This window comes from Jaculus jaculus, chromosome 12, assembly GCF_020740685.1.
Source record: "Jaculus jaculus isolate mJacJac1 chromosome 12, mJacJac1.mat.Y.cur, whole genome shotgun sequence".
NCBI classification, from domain to species: Eukaryota; Metazoa; Chordata; class Mammalia; order Rodentia; family Dipodidae; genus Jaculus; species Jaculus jaculus.
In genome coordinates, this window is record NC_059113.1 from 7,390,411 (window position 1) to 7,412,465 (window position 22,055).

General features: G+C 38.6%; 1 protein-coding gene and 1 non-coding gene across 3 annotated transcripts in view; one reads left to right on the forward strand and one right to left on the reverse strand.

Annotated features, from left to right (window-relative positions):
- Marchf1 (membrane associated ring-CH-type finger 1) overlaps window positions 1-22,055 on the forward strand; it is a 394,778-nt gene that overhangs the window by 177,848 nt on the left and 194,875 nt on the right. The gene's annotated exons all lie outside the window — the stretch shown is intronic.
- On the reverse strand, window positions 19,822-19,928 carry LOC123453845. Its single transcript, XR_006633023.1, has one exon. It is a non-coding gene; the product is annotated as a U6 spliceosomal RNA (small nuclear RNA).

Below are 22,055 nucleotides of genomic sequence, written 5' to 3' on the forward strand. Positions count from 1 at the left end.
TGGCTTTGAAAATTGTACTTTTAGTAAACATGTTTGAAAACTTTCTAACCCCCAAAAAATCATATGTAGGAAAATGATCCCCCAAGGTATTTGAAGGTGACACCTCTTAGGAAGTAAGTGATTAGGACTTGAGGATAGAGATTTCATAAATAAGATTAGAGACCCAAGGGAGCTCCTATGCCTTTACACTGGTACCACCTATGAGCCAGGTGGTAGGCCTTCAGTAAGTAGACTTCAAATCCCTCTTGCCTCAATCTTGACTTTCCACAGTCCAAAACAATTAGAAACAAATTTCTGTTGCTTATACCCCAGTGCAGCTGTTTTCGTCAGGGTTCATCACTGAAACATAGCCAACTTATCTATCTGTCTATCTATCTATCTATCTATCTATCTATCTATCTATCTATCTATCTGTCATCTCTCTATCTATCATGCATTTATCTATCCATCATCTGTCATCTGTACATCTATCCATGGGCATATAATTGCAAGAAGCCACTTGCTAGACAATCAGAGGCTGCCTAGTCCCATCATGGCTGCCTACAGACTGGAGACCCAGGGAAATGGGTCTCTCCTCCATCCAAGAACAGGGAAGCCTTCGAAATGAAAGAGAAGCCAATCACACCACCAGGTCTGAGGTCAAAGGCATGTAAAGCTCCGGAGAACTGCTCATGCAAGTCCATGTTCACATGTTCACTGCAGAGCCTGGTGACTGACATCCATGTGTGGCAGCTGAAGCGTGACACGCCCAAGATCATCCTGTCAGGGTGTTTGCTTTGGAGTAGCTTAGACCTAGGCTTGCTCAGACTGTTGTTGGCCGTTTTCCTCCAGTAGCTCATGTGGTGCGTTCCAGCACTACACAGGCTACCTGTCTGGGGCCTGGCTCTCTTCCAGAATCCAGCCAGGTCTCTCTGTGCTCTGTGTCAGTGGCGTATGGTGTCTTCAGCAAGACAGTCTTACCTTTTGGCCTCAGGCATATAATAAAGTGCTTTGACAGAAAGAAGCCTGTCTTGTTTTGGGGGATCTCATAGGTCTTTCTGATCAACAGCTCATTGTGGGTAGCAACTGATTTCTGGTACTGGGAGTTACAGGTCAAAGAGAAAACAAAACTTAAGATTAGGCTTCTATCTCACCCTCTCCAGGGTCTTTCTTTTCAGGTGCCCCCCCCCTTACTCCTGTTGAGGGTTATATATAATCTGTCTTCAAGGATAAATATTTCTATGGTACCAGCTCATTTTGGATTCAATCTTGTATTTGTTTTCCCCCACCCTCTCCTTCCCCTCACCCCAACCCCTTCCATTTCTATTGTCTGGGCCTTGAGTTACCTATCAGGTGCATTGACAGCTCAAGCTGGTCCAAGCTAGGAAGCACAGATGAGTGAGACCATGCAGCATTTGTCTTTCTGCTTTTGTTTGTTTGTGTAGAAGTTACTTCTTGTTGCTGGAGTGAAACACCTGACCAGAAGGAGCTTACAGAAGAAAGACTTTGTCTGGGCTCACAGTTTTGAGAGGACATTTTATCATCGTGGGGAAAGCATGGCAAGAGCCAGAGGCTGGCCCATGCTGTCGCACAGCAGCAGGGAGGCGGAAGTCTAAGTGCAAAGTCTAGAGCTGGGCGATATTAACCCCAAAGCCCGCCCCCAGCAGCACCCCTCTTCCTGCAAGGCTGTGCTTCCCAAAGGCCCCATAACATTCCCAAACTGCCACCAGCCAGGGACCAAGTATTCAAACCACATGAGGTTAGGGCGGGCATTTTACATTCAAACTACCACATTTTCCCTTCCCTTCTTCCTTTTTTCTTACTCTCCTCTTGTAACCCAGCTCCACAGTTAGCTTAGCTTTCCATTCTGCGTGTCTCTTTCTGTCTTTCCCCCTGGATTCCATCACTGCTTTTATTCCTCTTTCACAGCCTCCTGTTAGATGATACTAAGTCTCACTACACAGTTTTTTTTTTTCTATTTGTGCATTTGAAGACTGATTTTATTTTAAAATCAATTGGATAGTATTTTTAAATACATATATATTGACTCTCCTGATTGGTCTCTAGTAGTTGGCAATATACTATGCCATATGTGCCCTGATAAGTGAGCGGAGTATAATTACTTAAAATTAAGTCTGTTCCAGCTACTGCATTCTGGACATAGTAGCTTACTGAAGAGAACTGTAAACTTCTTGTTAACACTGCTCAGAGCTCAGCTCACTCATTCTCAAAGCAATCACACAGTGCTGACTCGGAGAGGAAACATCACCGAATGGGACAAAGCCATCCATTTAGAATGGGACAAATAGGAGCATCATTCTAATGACGTGATGCCGCCACCGTGCAGGCAAACAAATTCTCTCTTAGTTTCCCCATTTGTAAAGGGGGAGGACACCGCCTCGTGGATTTCTTGTGAAAACTGGATGAATGGTGACTGTGAAGTACTTGGCAAAGGACCCAGCCTGGGGGAGGTAGTCTGTGGTGTCTATGATATTGCTACTGCCCCACATTGCTTAACAACAGGGTGCATCCTGAGGAGTGTGTTGCTAGGATATTTTGTCATGTCATCAACATCATTGAGTGGGCTTATGCAAAGCCAAATGGTATGGCACAGCCATTCAACGTGTCTCATCATGCAGTCAAGAGATTCAGCAGCCATGACTTGTGTGCCATCCTGACAGAGTACAGGTTCACTGAAACCTTTGTTAAGCAAAAAGGAACATATTTCAAGACAATGATACAAGTACAGAATGCATAGGATGCACATAAATCATATTAAGTCATCACTGTATGTAGTAGATGCTATGCTTTAATATAAGTAGAAACACAGTCGGTTTATCTGTACCAGAATAACCACAGATATGTGCGTGATGAATTGTACTGCTGTTCCCCCATGGAGCTGTGGGGTATGCTTTGTGGGAGCAGCAGTCAGTTATTTGGGGGGGGAGGGAATGCCTCTGGGCATGATGTCTCAAACTGTCGCTGTACCATGTTTCTGCCCCCTCTTCCACAAACTTCCCTGAGTCATGGTGGGTGAGTTTTAAGTCTATTTCAGTGACGAGCTCTTAGGAACCTCTGGATCTCTGCTTTGGTAGGTGTTGCGTATCCCCAGGGTCTGTCTCCACCCTGGTGCTGATTATCAGGTTCAGCACTCTTGCTCATCTCCCCAATTCCTCTGTGGTTTCAGCTGTAGCTTGGCTGAAGTGCGAGGTGTAATTTATCTCCTCTGGTCTTGCTACCTGTCCATGCCTGCACCCGCCAGAGCAGAGGATCCAAGAATTGGGAACACAGGGGCCCTTCTAGTCAGGGAGGCAGGGCAAGAGGCCTGCTTCTGCAGCAAGCACACAGGGTCCAGGCAGCTCCAAGCCAGCCACATGAGATGGAAATCCTGCATTTCCTATAGAATTTTATGTGTCTGGTTTAAATTGTTGCATGTGTACATGAGCATGGTGCATGTGCTCACGTGTATGCCCAGTAATGTACATGTAGACACGTGTGCGCAGGGGCACATCCATATGTTGAGGCCAGAGGTCAACGATGGGTGTCTTCTGTGTCACCATCCACATTGTCTTTGGAAGCAGAGTCACACTGAGCCTGGAGCTCACCTGTTCAGCTGGCCTAGCCAGCCAGCATTCGCTAGGGACCTGCCTTTCTGTGATTCCCCCGTCGCAGCACTGGGGCGCTGGGGTTATAGTCATGCCCCACAGCATGGGTCCAGGGGATCCGAACTCAGGTCCTCATTCTTATGTGGCCAGCACTTTATTGACTGAGTCCTTTCTCCAGCCCTGAGGTCACTTTTAATACATGTGGTCCTCAGTGACCAACTACCACAGAGATAGCCAGTTTATTGCTTCCTGGTATGTGGTTTTCATCATCTTAGGCAGACTTTAGACTTTGCTGGAGTAGAAAAGATGTATTTTGGTGTGTCTGTTTGTTCACTATTAGTACACATAAGTTTTCATATGATCCTAAGTCACTTGTTAAAGTATTTTACCTTTTTTTTTTTGGTAAGCACAGCAGAACCTGATTTGTACAATGGGCTTGTGCTACTTAAGGGAAAACAGGGCTTATTTTAAGGGGATTTCATGACATGATGTGAAGTTTCAGTATATTTTCACACTAAATATTTGCAGTGTTATCATGACCAGTTATAAGTCTCAGTATTTAATGTAGAGTGACTGAATATCAATGTAGCTAATGGCATCGAGAGAAATGAAGGCAAATTTACCGCTGTTCCTGCAGGTACAATAGCCTCGGCTTACCCTTCGGACTGGACTCTCCTTCTTATCTGTCAGAACTCAAAGCAAAAAAAGGAAACTTCATTTGGTTTGATAAGGAAATGAGTTTTCAGAAACACACCACAAAGTGCAAAAGGTCACACTCAATAAAGCGGTACTAAGCACAGGGCTGCAGATGACTCATCCAACCTAAGACTTATTCATGCTCTGTTGAGATAATAACTGCCTGTGCATTTCCCACCTTCCAGCACCCTCTGCTAATAAAACCTTCCAAACCTGTTCTTCCTTCAAGACTTTTTCACTTATGGCAACTTCCCTGTTTGACAGCGCTTTCTTATTATTCTCCTCCCACAAAAATTAAAATAAAATTGCCTGCACTTATTTCTATTTTAAATTGCATTGACAGTATTCTCAGAACCTTGTATTAATGCAGATTTGGAGTATCTGTGTGCATAACTCATTAGAATTGTGCTGAAAGTTTTCTTCCAGAGATAGAATGTGGGCAGTTGCTAATGATAATTCTGGGTTGTGTTTAAATGAGAACAAGTGAACATTGAAGCAGAGTAAGTTTTATAATACTAATCAAATTAAATCAAATTAAATATTATTCTATCTATTGCCTATAATTTTTTTTTCCAGGAAATCCCAGTGTAAAATCCACTGGCAAGAGTAAATGAGATGTCAGAAAGGCTTTATGTCTCAGCAATAGAAAGACTACTATGAAGGTTCTGTCCTGTTTGATTGTAGAGAGAACCAGAACTTCCAAAGACCTACTGAGGAAACTGACAAACTTAAACCATATTTTGGTTGTTGGTGACATTTGAGCTATTGTAAAGATAAAAAAAATTGTCCATTAAAAATCATGAAGATGGGCTGGAGAGATGGCTTAGCGGTTAAGCGCTTGCCTGTGAAGCCTAAGGACCCCGGTTCGAGGCTCGGTTCCCCAGGTCCCACGTTAGCCAGATGCACAAGGGGGCACATGCGTCTGGAGTTCGTTTGCAGTGGCTGGAAGCCCTGGCGCGCCCATTCTCTCTCTCTCCCTCTATCTGTCTTTCTCTCTGTATCTGTCGCTTTCAAATAAATAAATAAAAAAAAAAAAGCTTTAAAAAAAAAAATCATGAAGACAACATTTTAGAAGACAATGTTGTTTAGTTTCTGAGGTTTGAATGTGACTTAAGGGTCAACTCTCCAGGTAGGGAAGTGACCTCAAATTGAGAATAAATTGAAAATTAATAGAAATAGTGACAAAATGGCCCAAATGCTTCCTGGCAAAATTACGGGCCATATAAGCATACCCTAAACTCTTTTTCCATGCATATTAGGTGTGTGTGTGTGTGTGTGTGTGTGTGTGTGTGTGTATGTGTGTGTATGTATGTGTGTGAGTGTGGTGAGCATGACTTTATGTATGCATGTCCATATGTGTGTGGACATGTGTGTGAATACATATGTATGCATGTGTGAGGGGCATGTGTAAGCTAGTCATTGATGCCTCAATTGCCTTTCACCTTGTTTTTTGAGACAGGATCTTTCACTGTATCTAGAACTCACCAGTCTGGCTACACCGGCTAACTGACAAGCCCTGGAGACCCTCCTATCTCCACCTCCTGGGTGTTGAGATTTTAGCCATGTGCTTCCACACACGGATTTCCTGTGGGTGGTGGGGACCAGAACTTGGACCCCCATGCTTGAGTAGTAAGCGCTTTACAAACTGAGCTATCTCCACAGGCCCCCAAGTCCCTAAATTCAGTTTATTCAATTCAACTTAAACATCAAAAGGAAATCAAATCTTTGGTTTTAAGGCTTTTCTCTTTAGTGTTTGAATGGAAAAAGTATTTGTTCTGATTTAAAGAAAATAGCCTTTAAAATATGCTAGTGTAGTAAAAACATGCAATTAGGATGCTACAATTTTAATTTGATGATAAAAGTAAAACCCTTGAATGTATAGATTAGAGTAGAAAATAATACAGACGCTGTTAGATAATCACACAAGGAGCACCAACAGTTATGTCACTGCTGGGCACAAAATGCCAGCATTGGGGCTGAAGGGAATGTGTGCTGTTTGCTGATAGCTGGGCAGAACCAAAATTAATCAGCTTTTCATAGGTTATAAAAAAAGACATTACCTCTGTCCTGATTCCCATACCTTGCCAAAAGAAATGAATGAAATTTTGCAGGAGCCTGTGTAAGAAAATGTACAGTTTATAAACCCTTGGGGAATGTGATTGATTATTTCTCCACATCTAAGTATAATTAGATGAAAACACAATAACATATGCCATGAAGAGATTCAAAGGACCTGAATAAAATAAGAAAGTATGGCATAATACATGGCATATACCAGTTATCATTTTTCTAGCAGTAATGACAATTTCTGTATTGATTAAAAATATATAATGTTAAAAATAAGTAAAAGTATTTTTTTAATTATTTCTAAAATTGATGCAAAAGATAAAGCTGTCATGTTTCATAAAATTGTGACTAGGAACTATTTTGTAATAGCAAATGATTTCCTGTTGTCTTGAAAAGAAATAATGCACTAGACTTGAAAACTGAAGTAAATGTCTGTTTCTATGGAAGTGTCTCAGTATTGGATGTGTAATTTGTGTTCCATTGTGTTCACCTGCAAGGAAACAGGCTCTTTCCTTATTTGTGGGGGAGACATTTCCATTTGTAGCCAAGCAAGGTTTTTAGGTGGTCTGCCAATCCAAGGGCAGCCTAGAGTAGAGTTCAGCTGAAAGTTCCAGTTAGATTCTTGAAGGACACGAGCTGAGTATAAACAAGCTAGCTCTTTTTGAATGTTGTCACCCAGGGAAAAGTCAGAAGCAATCCCACAATCAAATGAACTTGAACCCATTTCTGAAAATTAAGGTAAGTTTTAGAGTGTAAAAATGTGCTCCTAAAAATCAATATGTGTGTATTTTATTTCTTTACAGTCTCCAAAGATCAAGAGTGGTTTTAAAATTTTTATACAATATGCCAAATTCTCAGATTCTTTTTTTTTGTTTTTGTTTTTCGAGGTAGGGTTTCACTCTAGCCCAGGCTGACCTGGAATTTACTATGGAGTCTCAGGGTGGCCTTGGAGTCACAGTGATCCTCCTACCTCTGCCTATCTGAGTGCTGGGATTAAAGGCATGCACCACCATGCCCAGTAAATTCTCAGATTTTTGTAAGCATTGGTCATGGGTGAACGTATGAGGGGATAATTGAGGGAGATGAGCACCAGGCTGGAGAGATGGCTTAGTAGTTAAAGCCCTTGTCTGCAAAGCCTAAGAACTAGGTTCAGTTCCTCAGTACCCACATAAGCCAGATGCACAAAGGTGGCATATGCGTCTGGAGTTTGCAGTATCTGGAGGCCCTGATGTGCCCATTCTCTCATATATATATATGATTTTCTTTGGGTAGCATTGTCCTCTGTGCATTTTTACTATAGTTTCTCCAAGTGGAAGTTCACATTTCTAGAGGAATGTTGAGATGATTCATGATGTCACCACATGTCTGATGTAAAAGTATTATCTTCTGTGATATACCATTTAGAGGTATATTATTGTTTTATAACTTGTCATGAAATGGCTGGAATTCAGCTCTCATTATGATTGTGTACTCATGTGAAAACTCATGGATCATCACAAAAAGATTTTCACAACATAAATTAAAATGAAAGGCAATCTTACGATTGTCATTTAGGATTCAAGACAAAGGAAATAAAAACTTCCTTTACAGGAATGCATTGCAGACTTGACTTTATGAATACCATTTGCTATTTGCATTTTTGTCCATTCTGTTTCTCTTTGGGGGACAGTGAAATAAGTTCAAAGTCAGTCATTATAGTTGGAAGGAGAGTGAAGTATTAATGACTGATTAAACAGCTGGAAGCGCTCTTCTAAATTTCCCAGTTGACTCTCCTGGGCTCATGAAAAGCAGCACCAGAATAACACTGATCATTGGTTATAAAATTAAGTTTCAAGCTACAGTAAGTGAAATTAAAAGGGATTAAAATGAATAACCTTCACTTTAATGCACTTCTATGTCTCGTAGAATAACCTTATCACTTCTTTCAGATTGTTTTGGCATGTATGTGTATATGCATGATGTGTGTGCACATATGACATATGTGATTGCAGGTGCACTTGTATCATGGCATATGTATGGAGGTCAGAGGACAAGATCCCAGTGTCCATCTGTCCCTGCCTTCCACGTTGCTTGAGGCAGAGTCTCTCATTGTCATTGTTGCTCACTGTTGAGTTCATTCATTCCTTCTCGAGGCAGGCTGGCTCCCCAGTGTAGGGGAAAGTCTCCTGTCCATGCCTCCCTTTTTGCTAGGATTCCAGATGCCTAGTACAGCATCTGTTTTTTTTTTTTGTTGTTGTTGTTGTTTGTTTGTTTGTTTTTTTTGTCAGTCTGGAAATATCAGCCTCTCATTCTCATGCAGCACTTTTAACCACTAAGCCATATTCCAGCCTTATTCTTGTCACTTAGGGGCTTTTAAAATTATCTTATTTGTTTGTTTGAAGAGCGAGAGGGAGAATGAATGTGAGAATAAGCACCCCAGGGACTCTTCTTGCCAGAGCACATGATTTTCAGACACGTGCACCACTTTGTGATTCTGGCTTTAAGTGTATACTACAGAACCAAACCCAGGTGTCAAGTTTTTCAATTAAATACCTTTAACCTCTGAGACATCTCCCCAGAACCCCTGGACAGTTTTGTATCAAGGCAATTTTTATACAATCACGTGGTCACTATAGCTGACACAGGAAATTTGCATCCTTGAACCTACATTATATTCAGACAAAGTTATTTCTCAGGAATTTCTCTAATCCCAGTAGGTGAATACTTTTTATTATAGACAAAAATTTTCCCCAAAATAAAACACGACTGTCTGTGAAATTTTAAGATGCTCTTTCATGCACGTGGATGGCACTGTTTCTTCAAAGAATTAACAAATATAGTCACCTTAGAGATTTCTTCCGTGCCAGTTAATCTCAAATGGAGCAAGGAAATGATCATTTTTTGACACCAAAAATATTTCAAGAATATACTGGATATGTTCTTTACACATTCTTCTTGCTATGACTTTTCTTAGTAAATTGAATTTCTATGAACCAGCTATGAAACCAAGAAACTGACTTGTCATAATAAATTTCTCTTTTCCCTTCAATTTTCACTATTTATACATTAACAGAGCTGGCATTTATTTTTCCTATACTTCATTACATCTAATCCAAAGTCTTTGATATCCCATTTAGAGAATGTATCTTTCAATGAGTTGACTTAAACACAAGCAAAAATAGTAATAAATAATAAATCAGTAAAAATGAGTATGTCTAGACTGTGTGGTAAAGGAGTAGACTTAAGTTATTTTATTTGCTTTAAATGCCCATAACAATGTGGATCTTAAATGATATCTACTTCCTCAATAAAAATTTAAGATGGGAAACATAAAAAATTCAGGAGAGTGAGCACTATTTGTTATATTTTGTCTTGTAATTGTAAGGTCAGAAAACATTTAAAATGAGATTTAAATGTTTTATCTGTGCTGTCTTCATATGCTTACTTGATGCACAGTCAAATAGAATAAATTATATTTTGAATTAAATAATTCATTGCCAGCATGACACTCTGATTCATGAACTTAAAAGCAGAGCTATCAGATTCTCAATTTCCCCAGCCTTCTCAAACATCATGTCACTGTCAAATGCTGTGCAATGTGTGCTGACAAGTTTGTCTGTTACTAGTTCTTAGTTTCTTCACTGAAAGAACTATCGGATGTGAAATGTTATCCAGAAACCCTCCGAACAGATTCTTACATGTCCCTGTGCTGCTCTTATGAAGACCCCGATTCTTCTCCCCAGAAACTTGAATATAGTAACATATAGTATAGTCAATAAGATAGAATATAATAATCTAACATCTAATTTTGTCATATAGAATTTCAGGAATTTTTACAATTTGCAAATTAAAATTCATTATTCCAGAGGAATTCAGCCGGGGAAACCAATTAACCAATATTAACATTAACTTGGGAGAAGTTTAGTTTAAACCTCAAATAAAACTATAATGTCTAAAGACATAAGAATGATTATGTTTTTACTCAACAAACAAAGAAAACATTTGTAAAGGTCAGAAGGGGGGGCAGCATATGGATCATTGCACGTGAACCTGAACGTGGACTTTGGAGGATCCTTGCCTCGATTTCTGTTCTCAGATTCCTCTAAGGGTAGAATGAAATGCAAAGTTTTACATGCGCATGCCAGGAAAGGCATGTACTCTAACTGATTTATAGTGAAAGCGGAATGGTAAGTCTTCCCACCTAAGGCTGCTCATTCACTAGGTGTAAAGCAATGTCATTTTGCCTAGAATTATGTAACTGCATTTATGATGGAATGATGTGAGCATTCCACTTGTATGTTATTTCTGTGGTTTATGTTGCCCACTGAATATTTCAATGTAATTGGAGTCTTATAATGTGCAATGGGAAGGTTCATGGTTACTTTATAATGAACAGAAAGTTACAGTAAGCTTGTGGAATGGCCACTGATATTTTTATTACACCCCTACTCTTATTATGATATACATAATGAATATCAGGGAAGTGTATAGCAAGAAATGTAACTAAAATCACTGCTGGATAAATGCATGATCACATTCACCTCTAGAGACCAGAATCTATAACAATATTCATGTACATCTATATTAGAGTACATCAATAATTCACATGATCAGCCAATACAACTTAGCAACGTTGTTTAATATTTTGAATTATTATTTAGGGTTATGGTTCTATCTGCATAACTTAAGGCATTTTAGTGTGTATATACACTGGTAAAAATGCGATTCTAGCAGGGCATAGTGGTGCATATGGTGCATGCCTTTAATCCCAGCACGCGGGAGGAAGAGGTAGGAGGATTGCCATGAGTTCGGGGCCACCCTGAGACTACATAGTGAATTGCAGGTCATTCTGGGCTAGAGTGAGACCCTACCTTAAAAAAACAAACAAAAAAAAAAGTGATGCTAAAATGAAATTTTCAATAACAATTCTGGTATATAAAAACTTTATATATAGATTGAATTTGAAATTTATATATAAATGCATATATATATATGTATATATACATGTGTATATATGTGTGTATATATGTGTGTGTATATCTATCTATCTATCTATCTATCTATATATATATATAAAATATCCTTAAATGTATTCTATATAAAAAGGGGGTTAGGCAACCAAGACAATTTTGAAGGCAAATTAGAACAAATTTTGTGATTTTAACAAACATCCAATTAAGAAAAGGTACTTTCTATAGACAATCTGGGTAATTGCTATAATTTTCCTCTTGATTGCATACATTACCACATTCACAATTACTTTTTAAAAACCAAAGTAGGTGTTATATTTTTCACTAATGCTTACAATGGGATTTTATGACAGATGGATTCACAAAATGCCTGTGTATTAACATTGTACAGGCTGGACATACAAATGTAAAATAAACTAATAAATAAGTGGTTATGGCTTAGTAATCAAAAGTAATAAAGACTGTGTGAAGAAATAAAATTCAAGAGAAATAGGCTTTCATACACATATGCACATTTAGACACATGCACATACACACACCCACACCCACACACACACACAATCCCCCCCACACACATGTATCCCAACCTAAAACTTAAGAGAATCAGGATTTTCCACTTCATTTAGCTAATTAACAGTCTTACATTTCTATAAAAGGGGTGCCTTAATTTCAGTTTTATCACTTTGTTTCCTATTATAAGAAATGTGTGTTTCTTTCTTGAACAAATTTGTCTTTGCCTTTAGATGCCAATGACAGCTGGCAATAGAGTGTAAAAGAAAATGAGAGGCCTGAAAAATTAGCAAGAAAAATGAGAGGCCTAAAACTGTCAACAGATAATGCTTTATTACCATAGGAAATAAAAGTTTCTGTGGTGTATATTTCAATAAACTAACAAATCGAACACCAAATTGAATGTGGAGATGGAAGGAAGAATAGCAAGTGCCAGTTTTCACTGGATGGTTGGAGACTAACTGGAGAAAGTTTCTCAGACAGTGTGGTGACTCTGTGACATGTCAGCTTAGAGGGTCTGCACGGCCTTCCCACGTTCCACAGCCTGCAGAGTGCGTGCGGGGGGCCAGGAGGAACGGCGCGGATGTTGACGGCAGAACAGAGGTGGCGTGTACAACCTCAGGCCTCTTCTCAGTTCGCTGTTTGCCCTGCCGCTCCTTCCTGCCTGCTATTCTCCTTGAACTGCTCCAACCCCTTGACTCAACATAAAGACCTGACCTTCAAGGCCCAGCTATGTTCAAAGTCAAAGACAGGAAGGACTGACATGGGTTCCAGTCTGTTCCTGGGATCATGCGTATGCTTGTGAGCTGACATTCGCCCTCTTTTTTTTTTTTTTAATTTTATTTATTTGAGAGCAACAGACACAGAGAGAAAGACAGATAGAGGGAGAGAGAGAGAATGGGCACGCCAGGGCTTCCAGCCTCTGCAAACGAACTCCAGACGCGTGCGCCCCCTTGTGCATCTGGCTAACGTGGGACCTGGGGAACCGAGCCTCGAACCGGGGTCCTTAGGCTTCACAGGCAAGCGCTTAACGGCTAAGCCATCTCTCCAGCCCCATTCGCCCTCTTTTATCCCTCCACCTACATCCGTCTTCCATTCTGTACTTCCTGCTTTGCATACTCTAGACGCTAGCCCCAAACACCAAAACAGCAGCAGCTGATTAACCAGTGCCCTCAATTGTGTCTGTCAAATTTAACAAACCTCTATATGTTAATAATATATAGTTTTAAAAATATTTTATTTTTATTTATTTATTTATTACAAACAGAGAGAGAGAGAGAGAGAGAACGAGTGAGAATAGGCATACCAGGGCCCCTAGCCACTGTAAACAAACTCCAGATGAATGTGCCACCATGAGATTCTGGCTTACATGGGACCTGAAGAATTGAACCTGGGTCTTTAGGCTTCGCAGGCACGTGCCTTAACTGCTAAGCCATCTCGCCAGCCCCTGTTAATGTATAGTATAAGATTCTGTTTATATGATCAAAACCCGAGGGATAGGCTAAACCTCTGATCAGCATTAGCAATGTGCATGTCTTTTATTATTCAAAAAATATTATTTCATAAGTTCAGATAACTTTGTGAATGTCACTATTCTAATAATAATACTTTATGGTTCTCTTTTCGTGTGTATTTCAAGTGCCAGAAGCATGTTCTCACATTTTGTTAGATGTTTTCTGTAGACTCTTACACTTAAGGTTGAGTAAGTAATTATGAAGGTACCATCTCAAGAAGGAAACTGTAACTTCATATTTACTTAATTTCGGTGGAAATATGCCTATCTGATGTAAAACACGTCTACTTTTCATAGAAAAATATAAGATGGAAAATAAAATTATAAAATAGAATATTGGCCAATACCCAATAACAAAATTAGAAACTTAAAAAATTGGAATTGTATATAATAAAATGAGACCACAGTGAATTTCTGACTTAATTTTAATAAAAAAAATTCTGCTTTTTTCATACAGAGAAATAGCATTTTCTATCTATTCAATTCTACATTGCAGCAAAACCCAGAAGGAGCATCTTTCAATGCAAACGTTATCTTCCCTTCTTCATCGCTTGGGAAAACCATCAATCATATTTATCATGCTGTTGCTAGGAACAGTTGTCAGCATGGGAAAAACTGGCAGATACCAGTTACACACACAAAAAAAGGGAAAAAATTCTCCAATCTCTCTGAAAGGAAGGTAAAAATGCTACTCTCTACTCAGGCATAAAAGTAGAATAGGGCTGAAAAGATGGTTTAGCCATTAAGGCATTTGCTTGCAAAGCCAAAGGACCTCGGTTCGATTCCCCAGAACCCATGTAAGCCAGATGCACAAGGAGGCACATGTATTTGGAGTTTTTTTGCAGTGGCTGGAGGCCCTGATGCACCCATTCTCTCTCTCCCTCTCTTGGACTCTCTCTTTCAAATAAATAAAAATAAAATTAAAAAAAGCAAAAACCAAAGAAATATTTTAAAAAGAAGTAGAATAAACTAGTTGAAATAATAATGAGACAGAATAATGGCCTCCCAAAATATATCTACAACCTAGTCCCTCAAACCCAAACTATTGTTTATTATGGGACAAGAGAGAATTAAACTGGCTGATAGGTTTAAGATTGCTGATCAGTTGGGTTTAAAATAAGGAGACTGTCATGGATAATCTGCCAGGGTTCAGTATAATCACAAGGGTCCTTATGTGATGAGAGAGAAACAGAAGTATCAGGACCAGAGAAAGGGTATCAAGAGAAAGATCAGGATCATCCATTGTTGAAAGGTGGAGGGATCACGGCCCAGAAAATGTAGGTAGCCTAGAATCTGGAATTTACAAAGAAACGGATTCTCCCATCTGGCATCCACAAACAAATCTTGCTGGTACCCTGATATTTTCCATTAAGACCTATTTTGTGCTTCTGATATCCATGATAGTAGGATAATAAATTTGTGTTATGATATTCTCCTACTTTAGTGGTAGTATTTTTTAATTTTATAATAGAAATGGGCACTTAATATGTATGATATCAGAACAAAGTAAGCAACTGAAGTTGGAAATTTCCAAAGGTGTTCAAACCAGATGATGACAGAAAACAGAATAAATGTACAGTTAAGTAAAACTCATATAATGAGAAATGTGCTCATATTGAGAACATCATAGGAACGTTCTGTATTTCTAGTTTTCTAGCTTTATAACAAAGAAGAAAATCTTTAAAAAAAAATATTTTATTTTTATTTATTTATTTGACAGAGAAAGAGGAAAAGAGAGAGGGAAAAAGAGAGAGAATGGGCACACCAGGGTCTCTAGCCACTGCAAATGAACTCCAGATGCATGCACCCCCTTGTGCATCTGGCTAACGTGGGTCCTGGGGAATTGAACCTGGGTCCTTTGGCTTTGCAGCCAAATGCCTTGACTGCTAAGCCATTCCTCCAGCCCCAGAAGAAAAGCTTTTTAGAAATATATTTTTATTTACTTATTTGCAGAGAGAGAGAGAGAGAGAGAGAGAGAGAGAGAGAGAGAGAGCGCGAATGGGCATGGTAGGGCCTCTAGCCATTGCAAATAAACTCCAGATGAATGTGCCACTTTGTGTATCTGGCTTACCTGGGTACTGGGGAATTGAACCTGGATTTGTAAGTTCTGCCGACTTAATTGCTGAGCCATCTCTCCAGCCCAAAGAAGAAAATCTCAAAGGGAAAAGGCAATATACCATATGCAATATTGTCATAACTTGCATCTCTTTCTCCCCCATCCCAAATTATACCCTTTGATTATGTGAAGTTCACTGCAGCTCAGTGTAGATTAAATCTAATATTCCCAACTGGACTACCAGATGGAATCTGATTTTAATTAACTTTTCAACCAGCATACAGATGTGTTTCTTGTGATCATTATGAAGCAATCATTTGCTTTCAGCAAAATGAGAAGCCCTGCCGGCATATTGTAGCTTAAAATGATTGATCACAACATGAGATCATTAACCTTAAAATGCTTTTAATCATTTATTAGCCAAATGAAGAACAGGCTTATAGACTAATACTGAATATATCTAAGGTAGATTATCAGAGCCTTTGGGGAGATGCTATTAAATATTTGTATAAGATAATGATCTATTTGTTCATGTTATTAATGTCTAAAATGTCATGTGACTGCTGAGTTCAAACTTCATGGATTAGTGAAAGAATGTTCCATTGGGGGAAAATTTACTTAGCTTCCAATTTTTGCTCTTCATCATCATCTACTAATTCCCATTCATATTTGAGAATTTAAAAATTATAAGTGGAGTCTATACCTTCCATGGCATTATACTTTGTAAAGTAGTCAGCATAGTTTAAATTATGAATAATTTATCCTTTAGAAGAAACATTAAGTAGATATAAATGAGACATAAAAGATAATTAAATTTTTAAATTATTTTAGTTTATATGAGTGGATAATGCTACTTATGTGTATATTACTTGTTTTCATGTTTACCTCCATATTTTTCAAGCTATATATAACAATTCCAGGTATGTTAGTCACTAGTAATTCTAGTATAAGGAACTAGTAATAAGAGGAAGCTTTTCCTAGTACTTAAAGACTTTGCATTTGCTTAGTCCAAATGGTCTAAGTAAAAGACCATAGGTAAACTACTGCCATTGTGACCAGTTATTGAGTGACTTCACTACTAAAGGCAACAAAAAAAGGCATCTAGTTTTGAATAGTTTGGGGCTGTGAGAAACTACTAGACAGTTTTAGTTTTCCTTTTGAGTTTGGACCACTAATCTACTTTGTACTGATTTTTTTTAAATCATTGAATGTTGTTATAAATAGATTGGAAAATTTTGCAGCCCCAATTATAGAAAAGTCAATTTTTAATCTCATAATATAAAATATAATTTCTATTATATATTGTTTCTTAAATTGTGCATACATTTAAGACCCAACTATTTGCACCCAGGGTCTCTTGGTCCCAGAATGCCAATTCTATATAACTTTAATTGCTATTGTTTAATAAAAACTCTTTCTAGCTAGCCAGGCAAGCCCTCCCACTAAGTCTTGCTTCTTTCAGATGGCCTTGGTGGTTCTTTTCCCATTTATTTTTGTAATCTGTGCCATACAATCATCTGAGTAACTTACACTAGCATTTCACTTGTAATTATTTTATAGAATAATGTTAGATATAACATATTATCAGTTGGAGAAAGAGTGACAGCTTTCATTAACATTACTTTCAGTCATGAATATTAAGTTTATTTCCCTGTTTAAATTTGGTTTACTCTTTTAATATTTATTTATTTATTTTATTCGAGAGTGACAGACAAAAAGAGGGAGAGAAAGTGTGTGAGAGAGAATGAGCGCACCAGGGCCTCCTGCCACTGGAAAAGAACTCCAGACCTAATGTGGGTCCTGGGGAATCAAGCCTTGAACCAGGGTCCTTAGGCTTCACAGGCAACCGCTTAACCACTAAGCCATCTCTCCAGCCCTTCTTTCAATATTTTTTAACAAACTTTTTAAAGTGTCCTATGAAATGTTTCTGTTCATTTGATATTAGATACAATATAGAACTTTATAATTTTGATCAAAACTAAAACTATGTGTATATAGTATGTTGATTTTTATATCCAGAATAGTTAAAATATTTTTAATTAATTACCTATATATTCTTTTGAAATTTATTGCATAAATTGTATCTTTACTGGCTAAGGTGGCCTACATCAATTCGAGGCCAGCCTGGGATATACAATGACAGTCTGTCTCAAAATTAGAAAAAAAAAATTACCTTGCATCCTTTGAAAGAAAAAAAAAAGGTATTTGACCTCATTCCTCTCCAACATTTGCTGTCTCAATTTTTGTTCTTTCCTTGCCTTATTTTATAGTTCATACTCCAAGATAGTACTGTACAGAGGTGCTGATGACCATAATCCTTGTCTTTTCTTCATCCTGGAATAAATAGTTTTAGTATTATGCCATACAGTATGAGATAAAGTCATTACACATATGTAAGAATGTGCGTATGTTCTTTCAACAATTAAAAATTATATTGGCGATGGAGAGATTGCCTGCAAAGCCTAAGGACACAAATTCAATTCCTCAGTACCCATGTCAGCCCGCCTGATGCACAAGGTGGCACATATATCTGGAGTTTGTTTGCAATGGCTATCGTTCTGGGTTCCCACTCTATCTATCTATCTATCTATCTATCTATCTATCTATCTATCTATCTAAACTCTTCCCTGCCTTTTTCTCACTCACACAAATAAATAAATAAATAAATAAATAAATAAATAAATAAATAAATAACTATTTAGAAAATATATTTTCCTTGTTCTCTTTTTGTTTTCTGAGCTTGTTTGTTTATCATTTCTGGGGATTGAACCCTTGCCTTGCCTTCTGTATATTATTCTTTCTCAAGACCTCCGCCATTGAGATACATCCACAGTATTTTTTTCACAATCATTTAAAAAAATTTTATTTTGAGACAGGGTCTTACTAAAGAGCTCGAGTTGGTCTACAATTTGCAGTTTTCCTACCTCAGCCTCTGAAGTAGCTGAGACTTCTAGTATGCACCACCCAAATTGGCTAATCTTTCTGTTTTACAAGCAGTTTTTCATCATGAATTGGCAATGAAGCTTAGTAATATTTGCCTTCATATTTTATGATGAACATATCATTCGTCCTTAAATATGTTGATATGGTAAGATACATAAATTATGTTTTCAAATGAAATCTAATTCACTACCAGAGAGAGACAGAGAGATACAACTGGGTAATTTCACTATCATATTCTATTTTGATGGTTTAGTCTGCTAATATGTTTATAATTTCAGTTCTTTGTCATTAATTAAACTTCCTTTAATTTTTCTCTCTTTATTATACTAGTTTGAGTTCTTCCCCCATAAAATGAAACGTAACACTCCTTTTCCTTCCTTACCCTGGAGGGGTCTGGAGGAGCTCAAAACAATTGGCTCTTTATAAATTTGGGAGAACTCAATGGTAAAGCCATCTGTTCTCTTTCGCAAATATTTGAACTACTGACGGGTACTTCAGTAGATATAAGGTGTTCTGGCCCAGTTATCTGTAAGAAGCATAATTCCCCATGACAATTCATTCACAAGAATCATGAGTAAGAGACAAGAGGAACAAATTAGCGAAGGAAAGGCAGCCAATATTTGGGTGTATTTTGGAGTTACAATTAAGTACTTCTGCTTGGCTGGGTCCACACAGTAATCCATGAGCAGCTGTAAAATTACAGCATATAATTAACTCAATAGATTCGGAAAACACGCTTCCCAAAATTTAAAATTGTTCATCACTTAAAGAACACCCTCAGCAAACTCAGAACCAAAAGTAGATTTCCCCAACTTGATCCAGAGCCTCTGCAAACACCTAGGTCTAGAACTCCAGAGAGTGGTGAAGACAGAACTCCTTAAGATGTAGGAACAGCACATATGTTCAATTCAGCATCTGACTTTATTGCCTGGTCAGGACACCAGGGAAAATAAAAACCATCACAATCAAAAGTTAGGAAGCTGGGCTGGAGAGATGGCTTAGCAGGTAAAGGCTTACCTGTGAAGCCTAAGGACCCCAGTTCAAGGCTCCATTCCCCAGGACCCACGATTATAGATGCATAAGGGGGCGCATCCATCTGGAGTTCCTTTGCAGTGGCTGGATTGCCCTGGTGAGCCCATTCTCTCTCTCTCTCTCTCTCTCTCTCTCTCTCTCTCTCTCTCTCTCTCTCTCTCTACCTCTTTCACTCTCTGTGTCTGTCATTCTCAAATAAATAAATAAAGATAACAAAACAAAATTTTAAAAGTTAAGAAGCAAAACAGCTTTTATTTACAATGAATGATCTGATAGCTTAGAAAATCTTTAGGACTTCAAAAGTTGAATTTAAGTATGAATAAATAAATGCATACAAATCACTATTTTGTGCTACACACAAAACTAACCACAATGAAGTAACTTCTATTTATTTATTTATGTTTTATTTATTTATTTGAGAGAGACAGAGAGAGAACGAGGCAGAGAGAGAGAGAATGGGCACACCAGGGCAAACATATGGAATGCTTCACCAATTTGCCTGTCATCCTTGCCCAGAGGCCACGCTAATCTTCTCTGTATCCTTCCAATTTTAGTACATGTGCTACCAAAGTGAGCACTGTTTATTTTTTTATTTTTGCACTTGTATGTATGTGTGGTGTGTATGTGTTAATATGTATGTTGGCTCACATGTATACAGGCACATGTGCATGAGTAGGCGTGTGCACGTGTGGAGACAAAAGGTCAACATTAGGGCTGATGGGATGCTCAACAACGGTTCACTTTATTCTTTGAGAGAGGGACTCTTGCTGAACCTAGAAGTCACTAATTGAACTAGACGAACTAGCCAGCGTGCTCTAGGTTTTCACTGTGTGAAAGTGAGAAGCCTCACATTTATGTCTGTTTCCTCCGTGAAGGAGGCAGACCTTTCTACGACGGGAAGGTCACTGATCAAGCGGGCTGCAGAGGCAACCCACTGGACATGAGAGACAGCTGTGCTGGAGGCTGGATTCTGCAGGCAGGAGCCAATGCATTCTCCCTCCTCTTGCTGAAATTAAACACTGTGCTCTGTGACCCTGGTGGGCCTGACCACTGGTGGGAAAGTTAGCAAATACCAGTTCTCCTCACTCTGGCTTCAGTACCTATGTAAGTAACTGCAGAAACCATGATTCCACAGCACATACATGGAAGGGCAAAAAGAAATGAGAGAGTGAAACATATCCTTCCTCCTTTTCTCTCTCTTGTGGTGAACTACTTGTTAGACATTCTTAATCATTCAGGTAGGCTCTAAATGGCTCTGTTTGAATGTTACCTGTTTTCTATGTAGAATCTGCTACATTTTATTTCCCGGCTCATCACTTCATGAACACCAACCAAATTTACTATTGATTTGATAACCTGAGTTTTCAATTGACACTATGGTGTTATGTCATTTTACTTCTTCATTCCACGGGGTCCTTTACTTAACTTATTGTAGAATTCTCTCTATTTTTGTTTATTTACTTATTTGTAAGGAGAGAGAGAGAGAGAGAGAGAGAGAGAGAGAGAGAGAGAGAGAGAAACAATGAGAATGGGTGTTGTGGGACCTCTTGCCACTTCAAACGGACTCCAGACTCATGTGCCATTTTTTTGCATCTTGCTTTACGTGGGGACTAGGGAATTAAACCCAAGCCATCAGACTTTGCAAGCTAGTGCCTTTAACCAAGGAGCCACTCCCCACCCCTTCTTGATAATGCGTTAGTTGTGGTCTGGGGAGATAGCTGTGTTTTACCTAAGGACCTGAGTTTGATCCCCAAAATCCATATTTTAAAAAAAGCAGGATGGCACATATCTATCTTCCCAGAACAAGAGAGGCAGAGAGTGATGGGTTCCTAGGGCTTTCTAGCCAGCCAATTGAGACTAATTGGTGAGTTCCAGACTGGTGAAAGATCCTGCCTCAAAGACAAAAACAAAACCTGTGGAGGCCACACACACACAAGTTATGATAGCCATTTTTGACTCCTGTACAAAATGTCATCAATTATTTTTATTAAACACTTTGAGCATAACAATTTATCTAACATTATCAGAACTCACAGCCTTGACTTGACACATTCAGTTGTCAGTTTATTTAGCTTTTTTTTTTTATTGTTGTTCTCTTAATGTCTTGCTTTCTGGTGAATTTTCAATTCTTACTGGATTTATATATCTTGGAACTTTACCTGTGGGGATTGTTTTGAAACCTGAAAGTAGTTTCCATCAGAGAAAAAGTTATATTTGTTTCTTCTAGTATCTTGGGGGCACTGCCAGCTTGGGATCACTTTAAAATAAATTCTCAACTTGAAGTATTTTGATGCAGCCTGCTAATGTGGACTCAGGCTGACGACAGGTACAAATTCTTAGGGGAGAGTGCTTTCCTCCTTTCCTAAGAGCTAGTCTTTGTGAAAGACAATTTTTTTTATGGTTCCCTGAAAGGATATGAAATATTCCTTTTCCTCATGGTATTGACAGCACAAGGCTTTATTGTTGCAGATCATATGTTGGTTCCCTACTCAATAGCACTCCTGTAGACCCTGAATTTTGTGTCTTTTACCTCAGTGATATGTAGAGTTGAAAAGGAGTTGATTAAGTTCACCCAGCTTTGAAAATATCCCCAAGATCAAAGGCTAGAGTCAGTGGAGTATTTTTGTCTGTTTTTCGTGCTTTCATTGATTTTTGGCCCGGGGAGTAACACACGTCAGTTCTCCAGCTAGTCCCACTGCTGATAC